This window comes from Chelonia mydas, chromosome 3, assembly GCF_015237465.2.
Source record: "Chelonia mydas isolate rCheMyd1 chromosome 3, rCheMyd1.pri.v2, whole genome shotgun sequence".
Lineage (NCBI taxonomy): Eukaryota > Metazoa > Chordata > Testudines > Cheloniidae > Chelonia > Chelonia mydas.
In genome coordinates this window covers 185371955-185399477 of record NC_057851.1, presented here as the reverse complement: position 1 = coordinate 185399477, position 27523 = coordinate 185371955, and the positions used below count along the sequence as shown (strand labels likewise).

At 53.1% G+C, this 27523-nt stretch overlaps 1 long non-coding RNA gene across 1 annotated transcript; it reads right to left on the bottom strand.

Annotated features, from left to right (window-relative positions):
• Window positions 1–2393: 2393 nt before the first annotated feature.
• Window positions 2394–3356, bottom strand: LOC122465239. Its single transcript, XR_006289931.1, has 3 exons — window positions 3335–3356; window positions 2826–2928; window positions 2394–2465 (listed from the first exon to the last, which is right to left on the bottom strand). It is a non-coding gene; the product is annotated as an uncharacterized LOC122465239 (long non-coding RNA).
• Between the last annotated feature and the right edge of the window lie 24167 nt (window positions 3357–27523).

Sequence of the window (27523 nt, the reverse complement as noted above, 5' to 3'; positions counted from 1 at the left end):
CCTTTGACCAATAGGCTGAGCTCCTGCAAAAGGCCTTTGTGATCTCACTGCCACAAACACCCCTCCCCTGCACAGCTAATGTCCTGCTGCTGGCCAGACTCAATAAGGGTTCATCCTGGGAAGCAAGCCAGCGAGACACAGGGTTGCAGGGAGTGCAATCTACACACACTGCCAGGAGTTCATTGCATCATCTGCTCCCAACGTTCCCCCTCGTCATCCCTGGTGCAGCAACACCCTCAAGGGGAGTCTCCTCCTTTTCCAGCACTGGGGTCAGTCACAAAGACCATCGGTCACTTTGGACAAGCAGCTGCCTCCTGCCATCCCAGGCCACACTCCCAACCCAGGCTAGAGAAGGAACAGAATCCAGGAGTCCAGACTTCTCCTGGGAAACCATTCCCCACGTCAAGGTCCACCTCAGCCAATCGGTGTAGAGGCTGAAGGGTGGGAGGCTGCGGGTTCTCACCAGAGAACCCAAAGGATGGCCCCGGTCACCGGTGGGGATCACTTCCGAGCACTCTTTCAGCTCCACATTTTTGGGTGGACCTCCCACAATGGGAGTTGCAGAGCACCCCTCAGGACACACACACACACACACACACCCCTCTCCTGGTGGAGGGATGGGGAACCGGGGAAAGGACAAAAGAAGTAAGAGATGAAGAGAAAGGAGGGAGGGATGGAGGAAAAGGTAAAACCACCCAAAGGACAAACCCTAATGTCCCCAGTGATTCTAAGGGAGAAAATCCTAGATGAGGAATAAAATTCGGCCACCTTATACTCGTGTTTTCCATGCCTAGAATTCACCTGGCACCAGATGGATCAGATGGAACAGGTTCCAAACCTCTCAAAGGCTCTTACCGTCTCAACAGGGACGTCTGTTTTCTCGTAAAATCTGTAAAAAGGAAAGGAGAAAACTCCAAAGAGGTTCCTCCTCGTGCTCACATACGTGAACCCTAATACTCTCTCAGTCCTCAAAGAGAGACCTCGAGAAGGAGACTTGATGAAGCAAAGCCACAGGGATCTCTTGACGTTCCCCTGGCCCTGCTCCCCTGTCCTGCCTGGCTGATGTCAGCATCTCTCTGTGAGGTCACCACCACCCCATCACCTTTGACCAATAGGCTGAGCTCCTGCAAAAGGCCTTTTAGATCTCACTGCCACACCCACCCTTCCCCTGCAGAGCTGATGTGCTGCCGCTGGCCAGACACTTTCGAGGTTTGAGCTACGAGTATCCTGTGGATCACCCCACTCAATGAGGGTTCATTCCAGGAAGCAACCCGGCTAGACAGTAAAACATCAGAGGCTGCTCCCAATGCTACACTCAGCTTTTCAGAAATTAGGAGACTGTATGGCCAGATGAGGCCATTAGAGCATTTCATCTGACCCCCTGCATATCACAGGCCTCCTGTAGACCACAATAGCTCCTTTCGGGGCAAACACATTCCAGAAAGGCATCTAGTCTTCATTAAATGACATCAAGAGATGGAGAATCCACCACTTTCCTTGGTAGCTAGTTCCTGTGGTGAATCATCCTCGCTGTTGAATATTTGTTCTTCATTTGAAATATGAATTTCTCTCTTTTCACCTTCCAGCCATTGGGTCTTGTGATGCCATGCTCTGCTAGATTAACGAGCCCCTTCATACCCAATATTTTCTCTCCATTAAGGCACTTCAACACTTCAATCGCTCACGAGAAGGCATTTTTCTCCAGCCCTCAGAACATTTGGTGGCTCTTTGCTGCCCCAGCTCCAATCTCTCAACATCTTTTTCAAATGAGGACACCAAAACCGGATGCTGTATTCCAATCTCAGTCTCACTGATGCTGTGTCACCTCGCTATCCTGCTCACGGCTCTGCTCCTACGTCTAATGATGGCTTTAGTCCTGTTCACCACAGCATCACACTGGGAGCTCATGTTGACGGGCTTCTGCACTATGGCCCCGAAAACCCTTTCAGAGTCACTGCTTTCCTGGATATACTTCCCCATTCTGGAGGTGTGACCGGCATGCCCGGTTGCTAGCTATAGGACCTTGCATTTGGCTCTGGTCAAATTTCTTTGCTTTGAATGGGTCCAGTTTGCCAAATGAGCCAGATCCCTCTGTATCACTGCCCTCTCCTCATCAGTAATTACCACACTGCCAGTATATTGTCACCCATCAGTATTATCAGCAGGGATTGTATGTTAGCTCCTAAATCACTGATAAAAATTATTTGAAAAAATTTGTCCTTGAGAGCTTCTTCAGAGGCTTAGTACCCAGGACCTGCGCCCCACAAGACAGTGAGAAACGGACCCCTGCCCCTCCCCTGTCTCTGTCTTCCCACCAGCGGCTGGGCACTGTATCTCCTCACCATTATCCTCTCCACCACAGCCGCCTTGCAGCAATGCGGCTCCAATGTATCCTGCCCTCTCTGCTGTGCAGCGAGACATGCAGGGTGGATGGCATGCAGGAACATGAGTTGCTGGGCCTCATCCTGCACCCACCAGGAGTGGGCTTAGGGGAGAGAGAGCCAGTGAGCCATGGACCTCCCTGCCCCACCCACACCAGCTGCAGGACTCCGGCCTGAATGGGGGACAGTGGGGACCCGGCCATTGTCCAAATCACCCACAGCTCCTACACAAACAGGGTCAGGAACTGGGACAGTGCATGTTGGGGGAGGAGACTCTGGCTGGTCTATGACAAACACCCCTATTTTGGGGGTCCCAGATCATAGTGGAGAAAAGTCGCTGTTAGAGATGGCGGATCATCAGAGACAAGACCCTCTGCAGGGGGTCAGGGTGCTGGGAAGAGGCAGAACAATCTCAGTCCCAGCACAGCTGGGGAAGGTTTCTACCTTTTCTCGGCCTTGGAACTGCTCTCGGATGTTCTTGAGAGCAGCCTCCTCATGGCCATGTCCACTGCTACCTTCTCCTCGTCCTCTGAGTCCGTGGCGGTCCCTGCACCAGTGACAGAAGGGGACAGGGTGACTCCTGTTGCCACGCAGGGGAAGGACAGGGGCATGGTGGGGCAATGTGCCCCCTTCCCACCTGCGGGACCCAGGGCAGATCAGGAACCACACTTCCCCCTCTCCGTGATGCCTTCAGCCCCCAACTCCTTCAGGAGCCCATAGCAAAGAGACCCTCCCTTCCCCACAGTGTCCTGGACTCCCTGTGTGGTGTCTCACCCGCCCCCACCTGGAGCATCAAGGACCAAAGTGGCAGCAACTAGTATCAGTGGCGTTCATGTGGCTCAAGCCAGACACCTGGGCTGGGGACCCGTCCCCACAGCACTGGCCGAGTGCCTGGGCCCAGGGTCTTCACAGCCCCCTCCTCACCCCTCCCTGAGCCCAGCCTGGTTCCTCACCTGGAACAAAGCAGCGGCGCACCTCGCCCTCACTGCTTCCTGATTCCCAGGTGCTGCTGCTGTCCCATGGGGAGCGGGCTGAGTTGCTGGTGCTGGGACAGGGTTCCTCCACCTTCTGCCCTGGGGAGGCTGGAACGTCCTCAGTGACTGGGCAGGGCAATGCCTCCTGCTGGGAATCAGGGCTGGGATTCTGGGGCCCGTGCTTCCCACACAACAAGCCCCACAGCCATCCTGCCCGGCTCCCCTCCTTGTCTGAGTCTTGCCTGCCCAACCGCATCCTGGGACAGCTCCATTTCCGCCTGGCCTCTGCCCCTCCCATCGGCGCTTGTGCCGGGAGCGGGTTTCCTCTGCCAGAAGGCTGGGCGCTTCTACCTCCTGGCTCAGCCGGGAGCTCCTTCCCCACCAGAGGGGACAAAGGGACTGCCCTGCTCCTGCGGAAGATGGCAGCTGCTTCCCTCAGGCTCTGGGGCCACCTGAAGAGCCTTCTTCCTCAACATGCTCAGGAGCCTGGCCAGAATGGAACCGAGCGGGGAGCAGGCGTGAGTCTGGGCTCAAGGCAGCCTCTCACTAACCAGCCTTTTTGTCCCTCCCCATCCCTCTCCCTGCCAGAGCAGCTCCTCATCCCCCCACAGGGGTGCAGGGAGTGCAATCTACACACACTGCCAGGAGTTCATTGCATCATCTGCTCCCAACGTTCCCCTTCGTCATCCCTGGAGAAGCAATACCCTCAAGGGGAGTCTCCTCCTTTTCCAGCACTGGGGTCAGTCACAAATACCACCTGTCACTTTGGACAAGCAGCTCCCTCCTGCCATCCCAGGCCACACTCCCAACCCAGGTAGAGAAGGAACAGAATCCAGGAGTCCAGACTTCTCCTAGGAAACCATTCCCCACGTCAAAATCCCTAGGCATAGCAAGCCCACGGTTTCACGAAGCGGGACTGTTCTTAATGTTTCCTCTGAATATTAAGGGGGTACCTCAGTTTCCCCTATGCAGTTCTTAAGTATCTAGGTGGTGGGATAAGGGTGTAAGATCGTTGCAGAGCCCTAGAGGGCAGCTGTGTGCAGGGGTCTGGACACAGAGAATGGCCGACATCCTGTTTCCTGGCAACTGATGGCCTGGCCCTTCCCCCCTGCAAGGTTAGAGCTAAAGGGTTGGAGAACAAAGGAATCAGGTGACCTCCTGACCTGGGAAAGGGACAAAGCCCAGAGGAGGAGGGGCTGGAGAGAGTTTCAGTTTGGGGCTGGCTGGGGACATGGAGTGAAGAGCAGACAGGGTTGTCTGTCTCACTGACCCCCAAAATAGACCCAGCTGAGGGGTCCTGTTCTCTGCACCTACAAGCTCTGGTTTAGACCATGTTCCTCTCATCTAATAAACCTTCTGCTTTACTGGCTGGCTGAGAGTCACATCTGACTGTGAAGTTGGGGTGCAGGACCCTCTGGTTTCCACAGGACCCCGCTTGGGCGGACTCGTAGTGGGAAGCACACGGAGGGGCAGAGGAGGCTGAATGCTCCGAGGTCAGACCCAAGAAGGTGGAAGCTGTGTGAGCTGTGTGTCCTGAAGACAGTCTGCTCACAGAAAGGAGACTTCCCAACAGTCCTGACTGGATTCGTAGAGAGTAGTTCCAGAGCATCTCCCAGGGACTCCGTGACACGGGCTCCTCCTCATTCTCCAAGCCCAAGGCAGGTTGGAAAGGGTGGTGGGTGTGTCATCTCCTCTCAATCCCTGCTGAGAAGATTGGTGGGTGACAAAATACTGGCAGCGTGGTAATTATTGATGAGGAGAGGGCAGTGATACAGAGGGATCTGGCTCATTTGGCTAACTGGACCCATTCAAAGCAAAGAAATTTGACCAGAGCCAAATGCAAGGTCCGACAGCTAACAACATGGCGTGCCGGTCACACCTCCAGAATGGGGAAGTGTGTCAAGGAAAGCCGTGACTCTGAAAGGGTTTTCGGGGCCATAGTGGATAAGCCCATCATCATGAGCTCCCAGTGTGATGCTGTGGTGAACAGGGCTAAAGCCATCATTAGACGTAGGTGCAGAGTGGTGAGTAGGATAGGGAGGTGACAGAGCATCAGTGAGACTGAGATTGGAATACAGCATCCGGTTTTGGTGTCCTCATTTGAAAAAGATGTTGAGAGATTGGAGCTGGGGCAGCAAAGAGCCACCAAATGTTCTGAGGGCTGGAGAAAAATGCCTTCTCGTGAGCGATTGAAGTGTTGAAGTGCCTTAATGGAGAGAAAATATTGGGTATGAAGGGGCTCTTTAATCTAGCAGAGCATGGCATCACAAGACCCAATGGCTGGAATGTGAAAAGAGAAAAATTCATATTTGAAATGAGGAAAAAATATTCAACAGCAAGGATGATTCACCACAGGAACTAGCTACCAAGGAAAGTGGTGGATTCTCCATCTCTTGATGTCATTTAATGAAGACTAGATTCCTTTCTGGAATGTGTTTGCCCCGACAGCAGCTATTGTGGTCTACAGGAGGCTGTGATATGCAGGGGGTCAGATGAGATTGTCTCATGGTCTCTTCTGGCCATACAGTCTCCTAATTTCTGAAAAACTGAGTGTAGCATTGGGAGCAGCCCCTGATGTTTTACTGTCTAGCCGGCTTCCTTCCTAGAATAAACCTGCATTGAGTGGCGTGATCCACAGGGTACTAGTAGCTCAAACCTCCAAAGTGTCTGGCCAGCAGCAGGACATTAGCTGTGCAGGGGAGGGGTGGGTGTGGCAGTGAGATCACAAAGGCCTTTTGCAGGAGCTCAGCCTATTGGTCAAAGGTGATGGGGTGGTGGTGACCTCACAGAGAGATGCTGACATCAGCCAGACAGGACAGGGGCACAGGGCCAGGGAAACGTCAAGAGATCCCCGTGGCTTTGCTTCAGCAAGTTTCCTTCTCGAGGTCTCTCTTTGAGGACTGAGAGAGTATTAGGGTTCACGTCCGTGAGCGCGAGGAGGAATCCCCTTGGAGTTTCCTCCTTTCCTTTTACAGATTTTACGAGAAAACAGATGTTCCTCTTGAGAAGGTAAAAGCCTCTGAGAGGTTTGGAAACCTGTTCAGTTTTATCCATCTGGTGCCAGCTGAAATCTAGGCATGGAAAACTCTAGTTTAAGGCATCAGAATTTTATTCCCCACCTAGGATTTTGTCCCTTAGAATCACTGGGGACATTAGGATTTATCCTTTTGGTTTTACCTTTTTCTCCATCCCTCCCTCCTTTCTCTTCATCTCTTACTTCTTTTGTCGTTTCCCCAATTCCCCATCCCACCACCAGGAGAGGGGTGTGTGTGTGTGTGTGTGTGTGTGTGTATGTGTGTGTTTGTCGGGGGGGTCCTCTGCAGCTCCCATTGTGGGATGTCCACCCAAAAATGTGGGACTGAAATAGTGCTCGGACAGTGATGCCCACTGGTGACTCGGGCCATTCTTTTGGCTCTCTGGTGAGAACCCGCAGCCTCCCGCCCCTCTACACTGTTTGTCTGAGCAGGGGGTTATTGACAGGGAGTTGACTCAGGTCCTTGTTGGTCTCTTTTAAGACCAAGTAAATAAGTTATAACCAGTCATATGGTTGACAAATTTTGCTGCTTCTCTGCATTAATTGTCTCTGAGCAGTTCATGATTCTCTCTAACATTCCAGTTCTTCTAAAATACTTTCTGAATAATAACTTTGAACTGTGGTTGTTCATTTGAGAACACTCTATTCAGGTCATTGAATGTATGAAATTCAAGGTCCGAAGGTTAGTCTGAAAGTCTGGGCTCTTGGGTCCTATTCCCAACTCTGCCACTGACTGGCTGTGTGACCTAAGACAAGTCAATTCTCCTTTCTCAGCCTTAGCTTCTCCCTCTTTCAAGTAGGGATAACAATCCGCTCCTACCTACCTCAAGGTGGGGAGAGGATGGGGATCCATTGGAGAGTGTAACTCGTAGCAGGCCATAATAAGAGGTGTCCTATCACGTTTACTCAGATCAGATTATGAGATAATAGAAGAGCTGAAATATTCTATTTTATTTGTATTTTATTATTTTGAAATTGTTAAGAGCAGCAGGCTCCAGGAAGGTGTGTAAAGTGCTGGGATGTCAGGAGCTTGGAGGCGCTGTCCCTCCCGCACTAGGGCAGTGTTTTGCACCCCCTGCTGCTGGCTGAGTTAGTCCGTCCCTTGACAATAAGACAGACTCTTGTTTTCACAGCCAGTTGATCACCCAGTGTCATCACCCTGCCTGCTGTCTGGGCAGGGTAACTCTTCAAGTCACCACCCTTTCCAGCCTGCGTTGAGCTTGGAGAATGAGGAGGAGGGCGAGCGACAGCTGGTGACCCTGAATATCCGCCCTTCATCGCTCCATCACCTAGAGCAAGTGAGTGGCATTAGGGTTCCTCTGTGGCATCCCCCGTCTGTCTGGGGAGAGGCAGAAAGAGCAGGAGAGAATCTCTCCAAAAGGAGATCGGATTTGCAAACCGACCCCAGCAGTCCCTCGCTTTCAGTCAGGGGAGGGGCTTCTCCAGAGCCGTCTCCAGTTTGTTTGGAAAGGTCCCAGCAATGGGGCTCCTAGCCCTTCCCTTGTGGGAGACTGTTCCCAAGGCTGAGAGTCTCTGAACTGGGCTAGACCCTGTGAGCTGCTGAGCATGAAATCAATGGGAAACAAGGAGACCCTGGGCTTGCTATGCCTAGGGACTTTGACTTGGGGAATTGTTCCCTAGGAGAAATCTGGACTCCTGGATTCTGTTCCTTCTCTAGCCTGGAGCAGGAGTGTGGCCTGGGATGGAGGAGGGAGTTGCTTGTCCAAAGTGACAGGTGGTCTTTGTGACTGACCCAAGTGCTGGAAAAGGAAGAGACTCCCCTTGAGGGTATTGCTGCCCCAGGGATAACGAGGGGAAACGTTGGGAGCAGATGATGCAGTGAACTCCTGGCAGCATGTGTAGATTGCACTCCCTGCACCCCTGTGTGGGGAGGAGGAGCTGCTCTGGCAGGGACAGGGATGGGGAGGGACCAAAAAGGCCGGTTAGGGAGAGGCTGCCTTGGGCCCAGACTCACAGCTGCTCCTCGCTCAGTTCCAGGATAGCCAGGCTCCTGAGGATGTTGAGGAAGAAGGCTCTGCAGGTGGCCCCAGAGCCTGAGGGAAGCAGCTGCCATCTTCCCCAGGAGCAGAGCGGTCTCTTTGTCCCCTCTGGCGGGGAAGGAGTTCTCGGCCGAGCCAGGAGGTGGAAGCGCCCAGCCTTCTGGCGGAGGAAACCTGCTCCAGACGCAGGTGCTGAGGTGGGAGGCCGAAATGGAGCTTTCCCAGGATGTGGCTGGGCAGGCAGAATTCAGCCGAGGAGGGGAGCCGGGCAGGGTGGCTGTGGGGCTTGTTGTGTGGGAAGCACGGGCCCCAGAATCCCAGCCCTGATTCCCAGCAGGAGGCATCACCCTGCCTGGTCACTGAGGACCTTCCAGCCTCCCAAAGGCAGGAGGCGGAGGAACCATGTCCAAGCACCAGCAGCTCGGCCCACTCCCCATGGGACAGCAGCAGCGCCGGGGACTGAGGCAGCAGCCAGGCCGAGGTGCGCCGCTGCTTTTTTCCAGGTGAGGAACCAGGCTGGGCTCAGGGAGGGGTGAGGAGGGGGCTGTGAACACCCTGGACCCAGGCACTTGACCAGTGCTGTGGGGACGGGTCCCCAGCCCAGGTATCTGGCTTGAGCCACATGAACCCCACTGATACTAGATGCTGCCACTTTGGTCCTTGATGCTCCAGGTGGGGGCGGGTGAGACACCATGCAGGGAGTCCAGGACACTGTGGGGGAGGGAGGGTCTCTTTGCTATGGGCTCCTGAAGGAGTTGGGGCCTGAAGGCATCACTGAGAGGGGAAAGTGTGGTTCCTGATCTGCCCTGGGTCCCGCAGGTGGGAAGGGGGCACATTGCCCCACCATGCCCCTGTCCTTCCCCCACGTGGCAGCAGGAGTCACCCTGTCCCCTTCTGTCACTGGTGCAGGACCGCCAGGGACTCAGAGGATGAGGAGGAGGTAGCAGTGGACATGGCCATGAGAAGCCTACTCTCAAGAACATCCGAGAGCAGCTCCAAGGCCGAGGAAAGGTGGAAACCTTCCCCAGCTGTGCTGGAACTGATATTGTCCTTCCCCTTCCCAGCACCCTGAGCCCCTGCAGAGCATCTTGTTTCTGATGATCCACCAGCTCTAACAGGGACTTTTCTCCACTATGATCTGGGACCCCCAAAATAGGGGTGTTTGTCATAGACCAGCCAGGGTCTCCTTCCCCAACATGCACTGTCCCAGTTCCTGACCTTGTTTCTGTAGGAGTTGTGGGTGATTTGGACAATGGCCGGGTCCCCACTATCCCCCATTCATGCCTGAGTCTTGCAGCTGGTGTGGGTGGGGCAGGGAGGTCCCTGGCTCACTGGCTCTCTCTCCCCTAACCCCATTCCTGGTGGGTGCAGGACGAAGCCCAGCAGCTCATGTTCCTGGATGCCATCCACCCTGCGTGTTTCGCTACACAGAAGAGAGCACAGGACACATTGGAGTCGCATTGCTGCAAGGCGGCTGTGGTGGAGAGGATTGTGGGGAGCGAGACACAGCGCCCAGCCACTGGAGGGAAGACAGAGGCATGGGAGGGGCAGGGGTCCTTTTCTCACTGTGCTGTGGGGCGCAGGTCCTGGGTACTAAGGCTCTGAAGAAGTTCTCAAGGAGTAATTTTTAAAATAATTTTCATCAGTGATTTGGGAGCAAACATACAATCCCTGCTGATAATACTGATGGGTGACAAAATACTGGAGCGTGGTAATTACTGATGAGGAGAGGGCAGTGATACAGAGGGATCTGGCACATTTGGCTAACTGGACCCATTCAAAGCTAAGAAATTTGACCAGAGCCAAATGCAAGGTCCTATAACTAGCAACAGGGCATGCCGGTCACACCTCCAGAATGGGGAAGTATATCCAGGAAAGCAGTGACTCTGAAAGGGTTTTCGGGGCCATAGTGGAGAAGCGGGTCATCATGAGCTCCCAGTGTGATGCTGTGGTGAACAGGACTAAAGCCATCATTAGACGTAGGAGCAGAGCGGTGAGTAGGATAGGGAGGTGACACAGCATGAGTGAGACTGAGATTGGAATACGGCATCCGGGGTTTTGGTGTCCTCATTTGAAAAAGATTTTGAGAGATTGGAGCTGGGGCAGCAAAGAGCCACCAAATGTTCTGAGGGCTGGAGAAAAATGCCTTCTCGTGAGCGATTGAAGTGTTGAAGTGCCTTAATGGAGAGAAAATATTGGGTATGAAGGGGCTCGTTAATCTAGCAGAGCACGGCATGACAAGACCCAATGGCTGGAAGGTGAAAAGAGAGAAATTCATATATCAAATAAGGAACAAATATTCAACAGCGAGGATGATTCACTACAGGAACTAGCTACCAAGGAAAGTGGTGGATTCTCCATCTCTTGATGTCATTTAATGAAGACGAGATTCCTTTCTGGAATGTGTTTGCCCCGACAGGAGCTATTGTGGTCTACAGTAGGCCTGTGATATGCAGGGGGTCAGATGAGATGCTTTAATGGCCTCTTCTGGCCACACCGTCTCCTAATTTCTGAAAAACTGAGTGTAGCATTGGGAGCAGCCTCTGATGTTTTACTGTCTAGCCGGCTTCCTTCCTGGAATGAACCCTCATTGAGTGGGATGATCCACAGGGTACTAGTAGCTGAAACCTCCAAAGTGTCTGGCCAGCAGCGGGACATTAGCTGTGCAGGGGAGGGGTGGGTGTGGCAGTGAGATCAGAAAGGCCTTTTGCAGGAGCTCAGCCTATTGGTCAAAGGTGATGGGAAGGTGGTGACCTCACAGAGAGATGCTGACATCAGCCAGGCAGGACAGGGGTGCAGGTCCAGGGAAACATCAGAGATCCCTGTGGCTTTGCTTCAGCAAGTCTCCTTCTCAAGGTCTCTCTTTGAGGACTGAGAGAGTATTAGGTTTCACGTACGTGAGTACGAGGAGGAACCTCTTTGAAGTTTTCTCCTTTCCTTTTACTGATTTTACGAGAAAACAGACATCCCTGTTGAGACGGTAAGAGCCTCTGAGAGGTTTGGAACCTGTTCCATCTGATCCATCTGGTGCCAGCTGAAATCTAGGCATGGAAAACACTAGTTTAAGATGACAGAATTTTCAGCCAAACACCTAGGATTTTGTCCCTTAGAATCACTGGAGACATTAGGGTTTGTCCTTTGGGTGGTTTTACCTTTCCCTCCATCCCTCCCTCCTTTCTCTTCATCTCTTACTTCTTTTGTCCTTTCCCCTGTTCCCCTCCCACCACCAGGAGAGGGGTGTGTGTGTGTGTGTGTGTGCGTGTCATGGGGGGGTTGCTCTGCAGCTCCCATTGTGGGATGTCCACCCAAAAATGTGGGACTGAAATATTCTCGGACAGTGATCCCCACCAGTGACCGGAGCCATCCTTTGGGCTCTCTGGTGAGAACCCGCAGCCTCCCACCCCTCTACCCTGATTGGCTGAGCAGGGCGTTATTGACAGGGAGGAGGCTCAGGTCCTTGTTTGTCTCTTTTCAGACCAAGTAAATAAGTTACAACCGGTCATATGGTTGACAAATTTTGCTGCTTCTCTGCATTAATTGTCTCTGAGCAGTTCATGATTCTCCCTAACATTCCAGCTCTTCTAAAATACTTTCTGAATAATTACTATGAACTGTTTTTGGTCATTTGAGAACACTTTATTCAGGTCATTGAATGTATGAAATTCAAGGTCCGAAGGTTAGTTTGAAAGTCGGGGTTCTTGGGTCCTATTCCCAACTCTGCCACTGACTGGCTGTGTGACCTAAGACAAGTCAATTCTCCTTTCTCAGCCTTAGCATCTCCCTCTTTCAAGTAGGGATAACAATCCGCTCCTACCTACCTCACGGTGGGAAGAGGATGGGGATCCATTGGAGAGTGTCACTTGGAGCAGGGCATAATAAGAGGTGTCCTATCACGTTTCCTCAAATCAGATTATGAGATAATAGAAGAGCTGAAATATTCTATTTTATTTGTATTTTATTATTTTGAAATTGTTAAGAGCAGCAGGCTCCAGGAAGGTGTGTAAAGTGCTGGGATGTCTGGAGCTTGGAGGCGCTGTCCCTCCCACACTAGGGCAGTGTTTGCACCCCCTGCTGCTGGCTGAGTTAGTCCATCCCTTGGCAATAAGACAGACTCTTGTTTTCACAGCCAGTTGATCACCCAGTGTCATCACCCTGCCTGCTGTCTGGGCAGGGTAACTCTTCAAGTCACCACCCTTTCCAGCCTGCGTTGAGCTTGGAGAATGAGGAGGAGGGCGAGCGACAGCTGGTGACCCTGAATATCCGCCCTTCATCGCTCCATCACCTAGAGCAAGTGAGTGGCATTAGGGTTCCTCTGTGGCATCCCCCGTCTGTCTGGGGAGAGGCAGAAAGAGCAGGAGAGAATCTCTCCAAAAGGAGATCGGATTTGCAAACCGACCCCAGCAGTCCCTCGCTTTCAGTCAGGGGAGGGGCTTCTCCCAGGGGAGATCGGGTTTGCAAACCGACCCCAGGAGTCTCTCCAGAGCCATCTCCAGTGTGTTTGGAAAGGTCCCAGCAATGGGGCTCCCAGCCCTTCCCTTGTGGGAGACTGTTCCCAAGCCTGAGAGTCTCTGAACTGGGCCAGACCCTGTGAACTGCTGGGCATGGAAATCAACGGGAAACGAGGGGACCCTGTGTCACAGAGTCCCTGGGCGATGCTCTGGAACTGCTCCCTACGAAGCCAGTCAGGACTCTGGGGAAGTCTCCTTTCTGTGAGCAGACTGTCTTCAGGAGACACAGCTCACACAGCTTCCACCTTCCTGGGTCTGACCTCGGAGCATTCAGCCTCCTCTGCCCCTCCGTGTGCTTCCCACAGCGAGTTGCCCAAGCGGAGTCCTGTGGAAGCCAGAGGGTCCTGCACCCAAACTTCGCAGTCAGACATGACTCTCAGCCAGCCAGTAAAGCAGAAGGTTTATTAGATGAGAGGAACATGGTCTAAACCAGAGCTTGTAGGTGCAGAGAACAGGACCCTTCAGCTGGGTCCATTTTGGGGGTCAGTGAGCCAGACAACCCCGTCTGCAATTCACTCCATGTCCCCAGGAAGCCCCAAACTGAAACTCTCTCCAGCCCCTCCTCCTCTGGGCTTTGTCCCTTTCCCAGGTCAGGAGGTCACCTGATTCCTTTGTTCTCCAACCCTTTCGCTCTCACCTTGCAGGGGAGAAGGGCCAGGCCATCAGTTGCCAGGAAAGAGGATGTCGGCCATTCTCTGTGTCCAGACCCCTGCACACAGCTGCCCTCTAGGGCTCTGCTATGATCTTACACCCTTCTCCCACCACCTAGATACTTAAGAACTGCATAGGGGTAACTGAGGCACCCCCTTAATATTCAGAGGAAACATTAAGAACAGTCCTGCTTCGTGAAACCGTGGGCTTGCTATGCCTAGGGACTTTGACGTGGGGAATGGTTTCCCAGGAGAAGTCTGGACTCCTGGATTCTGTTCCTTCTCTAGCCTGGGTTGGAAGTGTGGTCTGGGACAGCAGGAGGGAGCTGCTTGTCCAAAGTGACAGGTGGTCTTTGTGACTGACCCCAGTGCTGGAAAAGGAGGAGACTCCCCTTGAGGATATTGCTTCACCAGGGATGACGAAGGGGAACGTTGGGAGCAGATGATGGAATGAACTCCTGGCAGTGTGTGTAGATTGCACTCCCTGCACCCCTGTGTGGGGAGGAGGAGCTGCTCTGGCAGGGAGAGGGATGGGGAGGGACAAAAAGGCTGGTTAGTGAGAGGCTGCCTTGAGCCCAGAGTCACGCCTGCTCCCCGCTCGGTTCCATTCTGGCCAGGCTCCTGAGCATGTTGAGGAAGAAGGCTCTGCAGGTGGCCCCAGAGCCTGAGGGAAGCAGCTGCCATCTTCCGCAGGAGCAGAGCGGTCTCTTTGTCCCCTCTGGCGGGGAAGGAGTTCCCGGCCGAGCCAGGAGGTGGAAGTGCCCAGCCTTCTGGCGGAGGAAACCCGCTCCCGGCACAAGTACCGAGATGGGAGCGGCAGAGGCCAGGCAGAAATGGAGCTGTCCCAGGATGCGGTTGGGCAGGCAAGACTCAGACAAGGAGGGGAGCCGGGCAGGATGGCTGTGGGGCTTGTTGTGTGGGAAGCACATGCCCCAGGATCCCAGCCCTGATTCCCAGCAGGAGGCATTGCCCTGCCCAGTCACTGAGGACGTTCCAGCCTCCCCAGGGTAGAAGGTGGAGGAACCCTGTCCCAGCACCAGCAACTCAGCCCGCTCCCCATGGGACAGCAGCAGCACCTGGGAGTCAGGAAGCAGTGAGGCCGAGGTGCGCCGCTGCTTTGTTCCAGGTGAGGAACCAGGCTGGGCTCAGGGAGGGGTGAGGAGGGGGCTGTGAAGACCCTGGGCCCAGGCACTCGACCAGTGCTGTGGGGACGGGTCCCCAGCCCAGGTGTCTGGCTTGAGCCACATGAACGCCACTGATACTAGATGCTGCCACTTTGGTCCTTGATGCTCCAGGTGGGGGTGGGTGAGACACCACGCAAGGAGTCCAGGACACTGTGGGGGAGGGAGGGTCTCTTTGCTACGGACTCCTGAAGGAGTTGGGGGCTGAAGGCATCACTGAGAGGGGGAAGTGTGGGTCCTGATCTGCCCTGGGTCCCGCAGGTGGGAAGGGGGCATATTGCCCCACCATGCCCCTGTCATTCCCCCACGTGGTAGCAGGAGTCACCCTGTCCCCTTCTGTCACTGGTGCAGGGACCGCCACGGACTCAGAGGACGAGGAGGAGGTAGCCGTGGATATTGCCATGAGGAGGCTGCTCTCAAGAACATCCGAGAGCAGTTCCAAGGCCGAGAAAAGGTAGAAACCTTCCCCAGCTGTGCTGGGACTGAGATTGTCCTGCCTCTTCCCAGCACTCTGACCCCCTGCAGAGGGTCTTGTCTCTGATGATCCACCAGCTCTAACAGGGACTTTTCTCCACTATGATCTGGGACCCCCAAAGTAGGGGTGTTTGTCACGGACCAGCCAGGGTCTCCTCCTCCCACATGCACTGTCCCAGTTCCTGACCCTGTTTGTGTAGGAGCTGTGGGTGATTTGGAGAATGGCCGGGTCTCCATTATCACCCATTCAGGCCTGAGTCCTGCAGCTGGTGTGGGTGGGGCAGGGAGGTCCCTGGCTCACCAGCTCTCTCTCCCCTAACACCACTCCTGGTTGGTGTAGGACGAGGCCCAGCAGCTCATGTTCCTGTATGCCATCCACCCCGCATGATTCGCTACCCGGAAGAGAGCACAGGACACATTGGAGTCGCACTGCTGCAAGGCGGCTGTGGTGGAGAGGATTGTGGTGAGCGAGACACAGTGCCCAGCCGCTGGAGGGAGGACAGAGGCATGGGAGGGGCAGGGGTCCTTTTCTCACTGTGCTGTGGGGCGCAGGTCCTGGGTACTAAGGCTCTGAAGAAGTTCTCAAGGAGTAATTTTTAAAATAATTTTCATCAGTGATTTGGGAGCAAACATACAATCCCTGCTGATAATACTGATGGGTGACAAAATACTGGAGCGTGGTAATTACTGATGAGGAGAGGGCAGTGATACAGAGGGATCTGGCACATTTGGCTAACTGGACCCATTCAAAGCTAAGAAATTTGACCAGAGCCAAATCAAGGTCCTATAACTAGCAACAGGGCATGCCGGTCACACCTCCAGAATGGGGAAGTATATCCAGGAAAGCAGTGACTCTGAAAGGGTTTTCGGGGCCATAGTGGAGAAGCGGGTCATCATGAGCTCCCAGTGTGATGCTGTGGTGAACAGGACTAAAGCCATCATTAGACGTAGGAGCAGAGCGGTGAGTAGGATAGGGAGGTGACACAGCATGAGTGAGACTGAGATTGGAATACGGCATCCGGGGTTTTGGTGTCCTCATTTGAAAAAGATTTTGAGAGATTGGAGCTGGGGCAGCAAAGAGCCACCAAATGTTCTGAGGGCTGGAGAAAAATGCCTTCTCGTGAGCGATTGAAGTGTTGAAGTGCCTTAATGGAGAGAAAATATTGGGTATGAAGGGGCTCGTTAATCTAGCAGAGCACGGCATGACAAGACCCAATGGCTGGAAGGTGAAAAGAGAGAAATTCATATATCAAATAAGGAACAAATATTCAACAGCGAGGATGATTCACTACAGGAACTAGCTACCAAGGAAAGTGGTGGATTCTCCATCTCTTGATGTCATTTAATGAAGACGAGATTCCTTTCTGGAATGTGTTTGCCCCGACAGGAGCTATTGTGGTCTACAGGAGGCCTGTGATATGCAGGGGGTCAGATGAGATGCTGTAATGGCCTCTTCTGGCCACACCGTCTCCTAATTTCTGAAAAACTGAGTGTAGCATTGGGAGCAGCCTCTGATGTTTTACTGTCTAGCCGGCTTCCTTCCTGGAATGAACCCTCGTGGAGTTGGATGATCCACAGGGTACTAGTAGCTCAAACCTCCAAAGTGTCTGGCCAGCAGCGGGACATTAGCTGTGCAGGGGTGGGGTGGGTGTGGCAGTGAGATCACAAAGGCCTTTTGCAGGAGCTCAGCCTATTGGTCCAAGGTGATGGGAAGGTGGTGACCTCACAGAGAGATGCTGACATCAGCCAGGCAGGACAGGGGTGCAGGTCCAGGGAAACATCAGAGATCCCTGTGGCTTTGCTTCAGCAAGTCTCCTTCTCAAGGTCTCTCTTTGAGGACTGAGAGAGTATTAGGTTTCACGTACGTGAGTACGAGGAGGAACCTCTTTGAAGTTTTCTCCTTTCCTTTTACTGATTTTACGAGAAAACAGACATCCCTGTTGAGACGGTAAGAGCCTCTGAGAGGTTTGGAACCTGTTCCATCTGATCCATCTGGTGCCAGCTGAAATCTAGGCATGGAAAACACTAGTTTAAGATGACAGAATTTTCAGCCAAACACCTAGGATTTTGTCCCTTAGAATCACTGGGGACATTAGGGTTTGTCCTTTGGGTGGTTTTACCTTTCCCTCCATCCCTCCCTCCTTTCTCTTCATCTCTTACTTCTTTTGTCCTTTCCCCTGTTCCCCTCCCACCACCAGGAGAGGGGTGTGTGTGTGTGTGTGTGTGCGTGTCATGGGGGGGTTGCTCTGCAGCTCCCATTGTGGGATGTCCACCCAAAAATGTGGGACTGAAATATTCTCGGACAGTGATCCCCACCAGTGACCGGAGCCATCCTTTGGGCTCTCTGGTGAGAACCCGCAGCCTCCCACCCCTCTACCCTGATTGGCTGAGCAGGGCGTTATTGACAGGGAGGAGGCTCAGGTCCTTGTTTGTCTCTTTTCAGACCAAGTAAATAAGTTACAACCGGTCATATGGTTGACAAATTTTGCTGCTTCTCTGCATTAATTGTCTCTGAGCAGTTCATGATTCTCCCTAACATTCCAGCTCTTCTAAAATACTTTCTGAATAATTACTATGAACTGTGGTTGTTCATTTGAGAACACTTTATTCAGGTCATTGAATGTATGAAATTCAAGGTCCGAAGGTTAGTTTGAAAGTCGGGGTTCTTGGGTCCTATTCCCAACTCTGCCACTGACTGGCTGTGTGACCTAAGACAAGTCAATTCTCCTTTCTCAGCCTTAGCATCTCCCTCTTTCAAGTAGGGATAACAATCCGCTCCTACCTACCTCACGGTGGGAAGAGGATGGGGATCCATTGGAGAGTGTCACTTGGAGCAGGGCATAATAAGAGGTGTCCTATCACGTTTCCTCAAATCAGATTATGAGATAATAGAAGAGCTGAAATATTCTATTTTATTTGTATTTTATTATTTTGAAATTGTTAAGAGCAGCAGGCTCCAGGAAGGTGTGTAAAGTGCTGGGACGTGAGGAGCTTGGAGGTGCTGTCCCCCCCCCGCACTAGGGCAGTGTTCTGCACCCCCTGCTTCTGGCTGAGTTACTCCGTCCCTTGACAATAAGACAGACTCTTGTTTTCACAGCCAGTCGATCACCCACAGTCATCACCCTACCTGCTGGCTGGGCAGGGTAACTCCTCAGGTCACCACCCTTTCCAGCCTGCGTTGAGCTTGGAGAATGAGGAGGAGGGCGAGCGACAGCTGGCGACCCTGAATATCCGCCCTTCATCGCTCCATCACCTAGAGCAAGTGAGTGGCATTAGGGTTCCTCTGTGGCGTCCCCCGTCTATCTGCGGAGAGGCAGAAAGAGGGGAGAGAATCTCTCCCAAAGGAGATTGGATTTGAAACCGACCCCAGGAGTCTCTCCAGAGCCATCTCCTGTGTGTTTGCAAAGGTCCCAGCAATGGGGCTCCCAGCCCTTCCCTTGTGGGAGACTGTTCCCAAGCCTGAGAGTCTCTGAACTGGGCCAGACCCTGTGAACTGCTGGGCATGGAAATCAATGGGAAACGAGGGGACCCTGTGTCACAGAGTCCCTGGGCAATGCTCTGGAACTGCTCCCTACGAAGCCAGTCAGGACTCTGGGGAAGTCTCCTTTCTGTGAGCAGACTGTCTTCAGGACACACAGCTCACACAGCTTCCACCTTCTTGGGTCTGACCTCGGAGCATTCAGCCTCCTCTGCCCCTCCGTGTGCTTCCCACAGTGAGTCCGCCCAAGCGGGGCCCTCTGGAAGCCAGAGGGTCCTGCACCCCAACTTCTCAGTCAGACGTGACTCTCATCCAGCCAGTAAAGCAGAAGGTTTATTAGATGAGAGGAACATTGTCTAAACCAGAGCTTGTAGGTGCAGAGAACAGGACCCTTCAGCTGGGTCCATTTTGGGGGTCAGTGAGCCAGACAACCCCGTCTGCACTTCACTCCATGTCCCCAGCCAGCCCCAAACTGAAACTCTCTCCAGCCCCTCCTCCTTTGGGCTTTGTCCCTTTCCCAGGTCAGGAGGTCACCTGATTCCTTTTTTCTCCAATCCTTTCGCTCTCACCTTGCAGGGGGGAAGGGCCAGGCCATCAGTTGCCAGGAAAGAGGATGTCGGCCATTCTCTGTGTCCAGACGCCTGCACACAGCTGCCCTCTAGGGCTCTGCAACGATCTTACACCCTTCTCCCACCACCTAGATACTTAAGAACTGCATAGGAGAAACTGAGGCACCCCCTTAATATTCAGAGGAAACATTAAGAACAGTCCCGCTTCGTGAAACCGTGGGCTTGCTATGCCTAGGGACTTTGACGTGGGGAATGGTTTCCCAGGAGAAGTCTGGACTCCTGGATTCTGTTCCTTCTCTGGTCTGGGTTGGGAGTGTGGCCTGGGACAGCAGGAGGGAGCTGCTTGTCCAAAGTGACAGGTGGTCTTTGTGACTGACCCCAGTGCTGGAAAAGGAGGAGACTCCCCTTGAGGGTTTTGCTTCTCCAGGGATGACGAAGGGGAACGTTGGGAGCACATGATGGAATGAACTCCTGGCAGTGTGTGTAGATTGCACTCCCTGCACCCCTGTGTGGGGAGGAGGAGCTGCTCTGGCAGGGACAGGGATGGGGAGGGACAAAAAGGCTGGTTAGTGAGAGGCTGCCTTGAGCCCAGACTCACGCCTGCTCCCCGCTCGGTTCCATTCTGGCCAGGCTCCTGAGCATGTTGAGGAAGAAGGCTCTGCAGGTGGCCCCAGAGCCTGAGGGAAGCAGCTGCCATCTTCCGCAGGAGCAGAGCAGTCCCTTTGTCCCCTCTGGTGGGGAAGGAGTTCCCGGCCGAGCCAGGAGGTGGAAGCGCCCAGCCTTCTGGCAGAGGAAACCTGCTCCCGGCACAAGCGCCGAGATGGGAGGGGCAGAGGCCAGGCGGAAATGGAGCTGTCCCATGATGCGGTTGGGCAGGCAAGACTCAGACAAGGAGGGGAGCCGGGCAGGATGGCTGTGGGGCTTGTTGTGTGGGAAGCACTGGCCCCAGGAGCCCAGCCCTGATTCCCAGCAGGAGGCATTGCCCTGCTCAGTCACTGAGGATGTTCCAGCCTCCCCAGGGCAGAAGGTGGAGGATCTCTGTCCCAGCACGAGCAGCTCAGCCCGCTCCCCATGGGACAGCAGCAGCACCTGGGTATCAGGAAGCAGCGAGGCCGAGGTGCGCCGCTGATTTGTTCCAGGTGAGGAACCAGGCTGGGCTCAGGGAGGGGTGAGGAGGGGGCTGTGAAGACCCTGGGCCCAGGCACTCGACCAGTGCTGTGGGGACGGGTCCCCAGCCCAGGTGTCTGGCTTGAGCCACATGAACCCCACTGATACTAGATGTTGCCACTTTGGTCCTTGATGCTCCAGGTGGGGGCGGGTGAGACACCACACAGGGAGTCCAGGACACTGTGGGGGAGGGAGGGTCTCTTTGCTATGGGCTCCTGAAGGAGTTGGGGGCTGAAGGCATCACTGAGAGGGGGAAGTGTGGTTCCTGATCTGCCCTGGGTCCCGCAGGTGGGAAGGGGGCACATTGCCCCACCATGCCCCTGTCCTTCCCCTGCGTGGCAACAGGAGTCACCCTGTCCCCTTCTGTCACTGGTGCAGGGACTGCCAGGAACTCAGAGGACGAGGAGGAGGTAGCCGTGGACATGGCCATGAGGAGGCTGCTCTCAAGAACATCCGAGAGCAGTTCCAAGGCCGAGAAAAGGTAGAAACCTTCCCCAGCTGTGCTGGGACTGAGATTGTCCTGCCTCTTCCCAGCACCCTGACCCCCTGCAGAGGGTCTTGTCTCTGATGATCCACCAGCTCTAACAGGGACTTTTCTCCACTATGATCTGGGATCCTCAAAATAGGGGTCTTTGTCACAGACCAGCCAGAGTCTCCTCCCCCAACATGCACTGTCCCAGTTCCTGACCCTGTTTGTGTAGGAGCTGTGGGTGATTTGGACAATGGCCGGGTCCCCACTGTCCCCCATTCAGGCCTGAGTCCTGCAGCTGGTGTGGGTGGGGCAGGGAGGTCCATGGCTCACCGGCTCTCTCTCCCCTAAGCCCACTCCTGGTGGGTGCAGGATGAGGACCAGCAACTCATGTTCCCGCATGCCATCCACCCTGCGTGTCTCGCTGCACAGCAGAGAGGACAGGACACATTGGAGCCGCATTGCTGCAAGGCGGCTGTGGTGGAGAGGATAATGGTGAGGAGACACAGCGCCCAGCCACTGGAGGGAGGACAGAGACAGGGGAGGGGCAGGGGTCCGTTTCTCACTGTCTTGTGGGGCGCAGGTCCTGGCTACTAAGCCTCTGAAGAAGCTCTCAAGGACAAATTTTTTCAAATAATTTTTATCAGTGATTTAGGAGCTAACATACAATCCCTGCTGATAATACTGATGGGTGACAAAATACTGGCAGTGTGGTAATTACTGATGAGGAGAGGGCAGTGATACAGAGGGATCTGGCTCATTTGGCAAACTGGACCCATGCAAAGCAAAGAAATTTGACCAGAGCCAAATACAAGGTCCTCTAGCTAGGAACAGGGCATGCCGGTCACACCTCCAGAATGGGGAAGTGTGTCCAGGAAAGCAGTGACTCTGAAAGGGTTTTCGGGGCCATAGTGGAGAAGCCCGTCAACATGAGCTCCCAGTGTGATGCTGTGGTGAACAGGACTAAAGGCATCATTAGACGTAGGAGCAGAGCCGTGAGCAGGATAGGGAGGTGACACAGCATCAGTAAGCCCTGGTCTACACTAGGAGTTGAGATCGAATTTAGCAGCGTTAAATCGATTTAACCTTGCACCTGTCCACACGACGAAGCCCTTTTTTTCCACTTATAGGGCTCTTAAAATCGATTTCCTTACTCCACCCCCGACAAGGGGATTAGCGCTGAAATCGGCCTTGCTGGGTCAAATTTGGGGTACTGTGGACACAATTAGACAGTATTGGCCTCCGTGAGGTATCCCAGAGTGCTCCATTGTGACCGTTCTGGACAGCACTCTCAACTCAGATGCACTGGCCAGGTAGACAGGAAAAGGCCCGCGAAGTTTTGAATTTCAATTTCCAGTTTGGCCAGCGTGGCAAGCTGCAGGTGACCATGCAGAGCTCATCAGCAGAGGTGACATGCAGAGCTCATCAGCAGAGGTGACCATGATCGAGTCCCAGAATCGCAGAAGAGCTCCAGCATGGACTGAATGGGAGGTACGGGATCTGATCGCTGTATGGCGAGAGGAATCCATGCTATCAGAACTACGTTCCAGTTTTCGAAATGCCAAAACATTTTTCAAAATCTCCCAGGGCATGAAGGACAGAGGCCATCACAGGGACCCGAAGCAGTGCCGCGTGAAACTTAAGGAGCTGAGACAAGCCTACCAGAAAACCAGAGAGACAAACGGCCGCTCCAGATCAGAGCCCAAAACATGAGGCTTCTATGATGAGCTGCATGCCATTTTAGGGGGTTCAGCCACCACTACCCCAGCCATGTTTTTTGACTCCTTCAATGGAGATGGAGGCAACACGGAAGCAGGTTTTGGGGACGAAGAAGATGATGATGATGAGGTTGTAAATAGCTCACAGCAAGCAAGCGGAGAAGCCAGTTTTCCCGACAGCCAGGAACTGTTTCTCACCCTGGACCTGGAGCTAGTACCCCCCAAACCCACCCAAGGCTGCCTCCCGGACCTACCAGGCAGAGAAGGGACCTCTGGTGAGTGTACCTTTTAAAATACTATACATGGTTTAAAAGCAAGCATGTTGAATGAAAAATTTGCCCTGGCATTCGTGGCTCTCCTGGATGTACTCCCAAAGCCTTTGCAAAAGGTTTCTGGGGAGGGCAGCCTTATTCCATCCACCACGGTAGGACACTTTACCACTCCTGGCCAGTAACAAGTACTCGGGAATCATTGGAGAACAAAGCATTGCAGTGTATGTTTGCTGGCGTTCAAACAACATCCGTTCTTTATCTCTCTGTGTTATCCTCAGGAAAGTGATCTCATTCATGGTCACCTGGTTGAAATAGGGTGCTTTTCTTAAGGGGACATTCAGAGGTGCCCATTCCTGCTGGGCTGTTTGCCTGTGGCTGAACAGAAATGTTCCCCACTGTTAGCCACGTGGTGGGGGGAGGCAAAATGCGACCTTGTAACGAAAGCACATGTGCTATGTATGTAATGTTAACAGTAAGGTTTACCCTGAAAGAGTGTACCCATTGTTCTATAAAATGTATCTTTTTAAATACCACTGTCCCTTTTTTTTTCTCCACCAGCTGCATGTGTTTCAAGGATCACAGGATCTTATCCTTCCCAGAGGCTAGCGAAGATTAGAAGGCGAAAAAAACGCACTCACGATGAAATGTTCTCTGAGCTCATGCTGTCCTCCCACACTGACGGAGCACAGACGAATGCGTGGAGGCAAACAATGTCAGAGTGCAGGAAAGCACAAAATGACCGGGAGGAGAGGTGGCGGGCTGAAGAGAGTAAGTGGCGGGCTGAAGAGAGGGCTGAAGCTGAAAGGTGGCGGCAGCGTGATGAGAGGAGGCAGGATTGAATGCTGAGGCTGCTGGAGGATCAAACTAATATGCTCCAGCATATGGTTGAGCTGCGGGAAAGGTAGCAGGAGCACAGACTGCCGCTACAGCCCCTGTGTAACCAACCGCCCTCCTCCCCAAGTTCCATAGCCTCCACACCCAGACGCCCAAGAACGCGGTGGGGGACCTCCGGCCACCCAACCACTCCACCCCAGAGGATTGCCCAAGCAACAGAAGGCTGGCATTCAATAAGTTTTAAAGTTTTAAACTTTTAAAGTGCTGTGTGGCCTTGTCCTTCCCTCTTCCACCACCCCTCCTGGTGCTTCTCTCCTCCACCACCCCTCCTGGGCTACCTTGGCAGTTATCCCCCTATTTGTGTGATGAATGAATAAAGAATGCATGAATGTGAAGCAACAATATCTTTATTGCCTCTGCAAGCGGTGATCAAAGGGAGGAGGGGAGGGTTGTTAGCCTACAGGGAAGTAAAGTGAACCAAGGGGCAGGGGGTTTCATCAAGGAGAAACAAACAGAACTGTCACACGATAGCCAGGCCAGTCATGCAACTGGTTTTCAAAGCTTCTCTGATGCGCACCGCGCCCTCCTGTGCTCTTCTAACTGCCCTGGTGTCTGGCTGTGCGTTACCAGCAACCAGGCGATTTGCCTCAACCTCCCACCCCGCCATAAACGTCTCCCCCTTACTCTCACAGATACTGTGGAGCTCACAGCAAGCAGTAATAACAATGGGAATATTGGTTTTGCTGAGATCTAACCGAGTCAGTAAACTGCACCAGCGCGCTTTTAAAAGTCCAAAAGCACATTCTACCACCATTGTGCACTTGCTCAGCCTGTAGTTGAACAGCTCCTGACTACTGTCCAGGCTGCCTGTGTACAGCTTCATGAGCCATGGCATTAAGGAGTAGGCTGGGTCCCCAAGGATAACGATAGGCATTTCAACATTATTTTCTGGTCTGGGAATAAAGTCCCTTCCTGCAGCTTTTGAAACAGACCAGAGTTCCTGAAGATGCGAGCGTCATGTACCTTTCCCGGCCATCCCACGTTGATGTTTGTGAAACGTCCCTTGTGATCCACCAGTGCTTGCAGCACTACTGAAAAGTACCCCTTTTGGTTATGTACTCGCCTGCTTGGTGCTCCGGTGCCAAGATAGGGATATGGGTTCCATCTATGGCCCCACCAGAGTTAGGTTTCAGAGTAACAGCCATGTTAGTCTGTATTCACAAAAAGAAAAGGAGTACTTGTGGCACCTTAGAGACTAACCAATTTATTTGAGCATAAGCCTTCGTGAGCTACAGCCCACTTCATCGGATGAAGTGGGTTGTAGCTCACGAAGGCTTATGCTCAAATAAATTGGTTAGTCTCTAAGGTACCAGAGTCAGGGAATCCCATTGCAGCAAAGCCATCGACTATGACCTGCACATTTCCCAGGGTCACTACCCTTGATATCAGCAGATCTTTGATTGCGTTGGCTACTTGCATCACAGCAGCCCCCACAGTAGATTTGCCCACTCCAAATTGATTCCCGACTGACCGGTAGCTGTCTGGCGTTGCAAGCTTCCACAGGGCTATTGCCACTCGCTTCTCAACTGTGAGGGCTCCTCTCATCTTGGTATTCGTGCACCTCAGGGCAGGGGAAAGCAAGTCACAAAGTTCCATGAAAGTGCTCTTATGCATGCAGAAGTTTCGCAGCCACTGGGAATCGTCTCAGAGCTGCAACATTATGTGGTCCCACCAGTCTGTGCTTGTTTCCTGAGCCCAGAATCGGCGTTCCACGGCATGAACCTGCCCCATTAGCACCATGATGCCCACATTGCCAGGGCCCGTGCTTTGAGAGCAGTCTGTGTCCATGTCCTCATTGCTCTCTTCACCACGCTGACATCGCTTACTTGTCTGGTTTCGCTTTGCCAGGTTCTGGTGCTGCGTATACTGCTGGATAATGCATGTGGTGTTTAATGTGCTCCTAACTGCTAAAGTGATCTGAGCGGGCTCCATGCTTGCCATGATATGGCGTCTGCACAGAAAAAAGGCGCGGAACAATTGTCTGCCGTTGGTCAGACAGAGGGAGGGGCGACTGACGACATGGCTTACGGGGTTGGTTTACAGGGAATTAAAATCAACAAAGGGGGTGGCTTTCTGAGAAACAGAATGGCCCCCTCAAGGATAGAACTCAAAACTGGGTTTAGCAGGCCGTTGTTTTCACGGAGGGAGGGAGGAGAAAATGAATACAAAACAAATCTGGTCTATTTCTTGTTTTGAGCCACTTCATCTATCTTTATACATCTAGCTGGCAGCAGAGTGTGCAGTACGACCGCTAGCCATCATCATCTCCTGGGTGCTCGGCAGAAGACGGTGCAGTATGACTGCTGGCCATCATCTGCTGGCTGCTGATTAAAAGACAGTGCACTGCCGGTAGGACTGAATCGCCATGAGACGAAACTTAAAAGGGAAATGACGTGGCTGAGTCACTCCCATGTTTGCCCAGGCGCCCCTGACCTCATTGAGGTCGGTTAAAAGAGCACCCAGGACTACGTCGACGACGGCTATCAGTCATACTGCACTGTCTGCTGCCAAAAGGCAATAAACTGCTGCTGTGTAGCAATGCAGTACCGCGTCTACCAGCACCCAGGAGACATACGGTGAAGGTTAGCTGAGCGGGCTCCATGCTTGCTGTGATCTGGCATCTGCACAGGTAACTCAACAAAAAAGGTGCAAAACGATTGTCTGCCCTTGCTTTCACGGAAGGAGGGAGGGAAGGGGGGCCTGACAATATGTACCCAGAACCACCCGCCACAATGTTTTAGCCCCATCAGGCACTGGGATTTCTACCCAGAATTCAAATGGGCAGCGGAGACTGCGGGAACTGTGGGATAGCTACCCAGAGTGCAACGCTCCGGAAGTGGACGGTTGCCTCGCTACTGTGGACACTCTCCGCCGACTACATGCACTTAGAGCATTTGTGTGGGGACACACACAATCAACTGTATAAAAACGCTTTCTACAAAACCAACTTCTATAAATTCGACCTAATTTCGTAGTGTAGACATACCCTGGAATACGGTTTTGGTGTTCTCATTTGAAAAAGATGTTGAGACATTGGAGCTGGGGCAGCAAAGAGCCACCAAATGTTCTGAGGGCTGGAGAAAAATGCCTTCTGGTGAGCTGTTGAAAGAGCTCAGCCTGTTTAGCTTATTGAAAGAAGATTGACAGGTGACTTCACTGAAGTGTTGAAGTGCCTTAATGGAGAGAAAATATTGGGTATGAAGGGGCTCGTTAATCTAGCAGAGCATGGCATCACAAGACCCAATGGCTGGAAGGAGAAAAGAGAGAAATTCATATTTCAAATAAGGAACAAATATTCAGCAGAGAGGATGATTCACCACAGGAACTAGCTACCAAGGAAAGTGGTGGATTCTCCATCTCTTGATGTCATTTAATGAAGACGAGATGCCTTTCTGGAATGTGTTTGCCCCGACAGGAGCTATTGTGGTCTACAGGAGGCCTGTGATATGCAGGGGGTCAGATGAGATACTGTAATGGTCTTTTCTGGCCATACAGTCTCCTAATTTCTGAAAAACTGAGTGTAGCATTGGGAGCAGCCTCTGATGTTTTACTGTCTAGCCGCTTGCTTCCTAGAATAAACCCTCATGGAGTGGGGTGATCCACAGGGTACTAGTAGCTCAAAGCTCCAAAGTGTCTGTCCAGCAGCAGGACATTAGCTGTGCAGGGGTGGGGTGGGTGTGGCAGTGAGATCACAAAGGCCTTTTGCAGGAGCTCAGCCTATTGGTCCAAGGTGATGGGGAGGTGGTGACCTCAC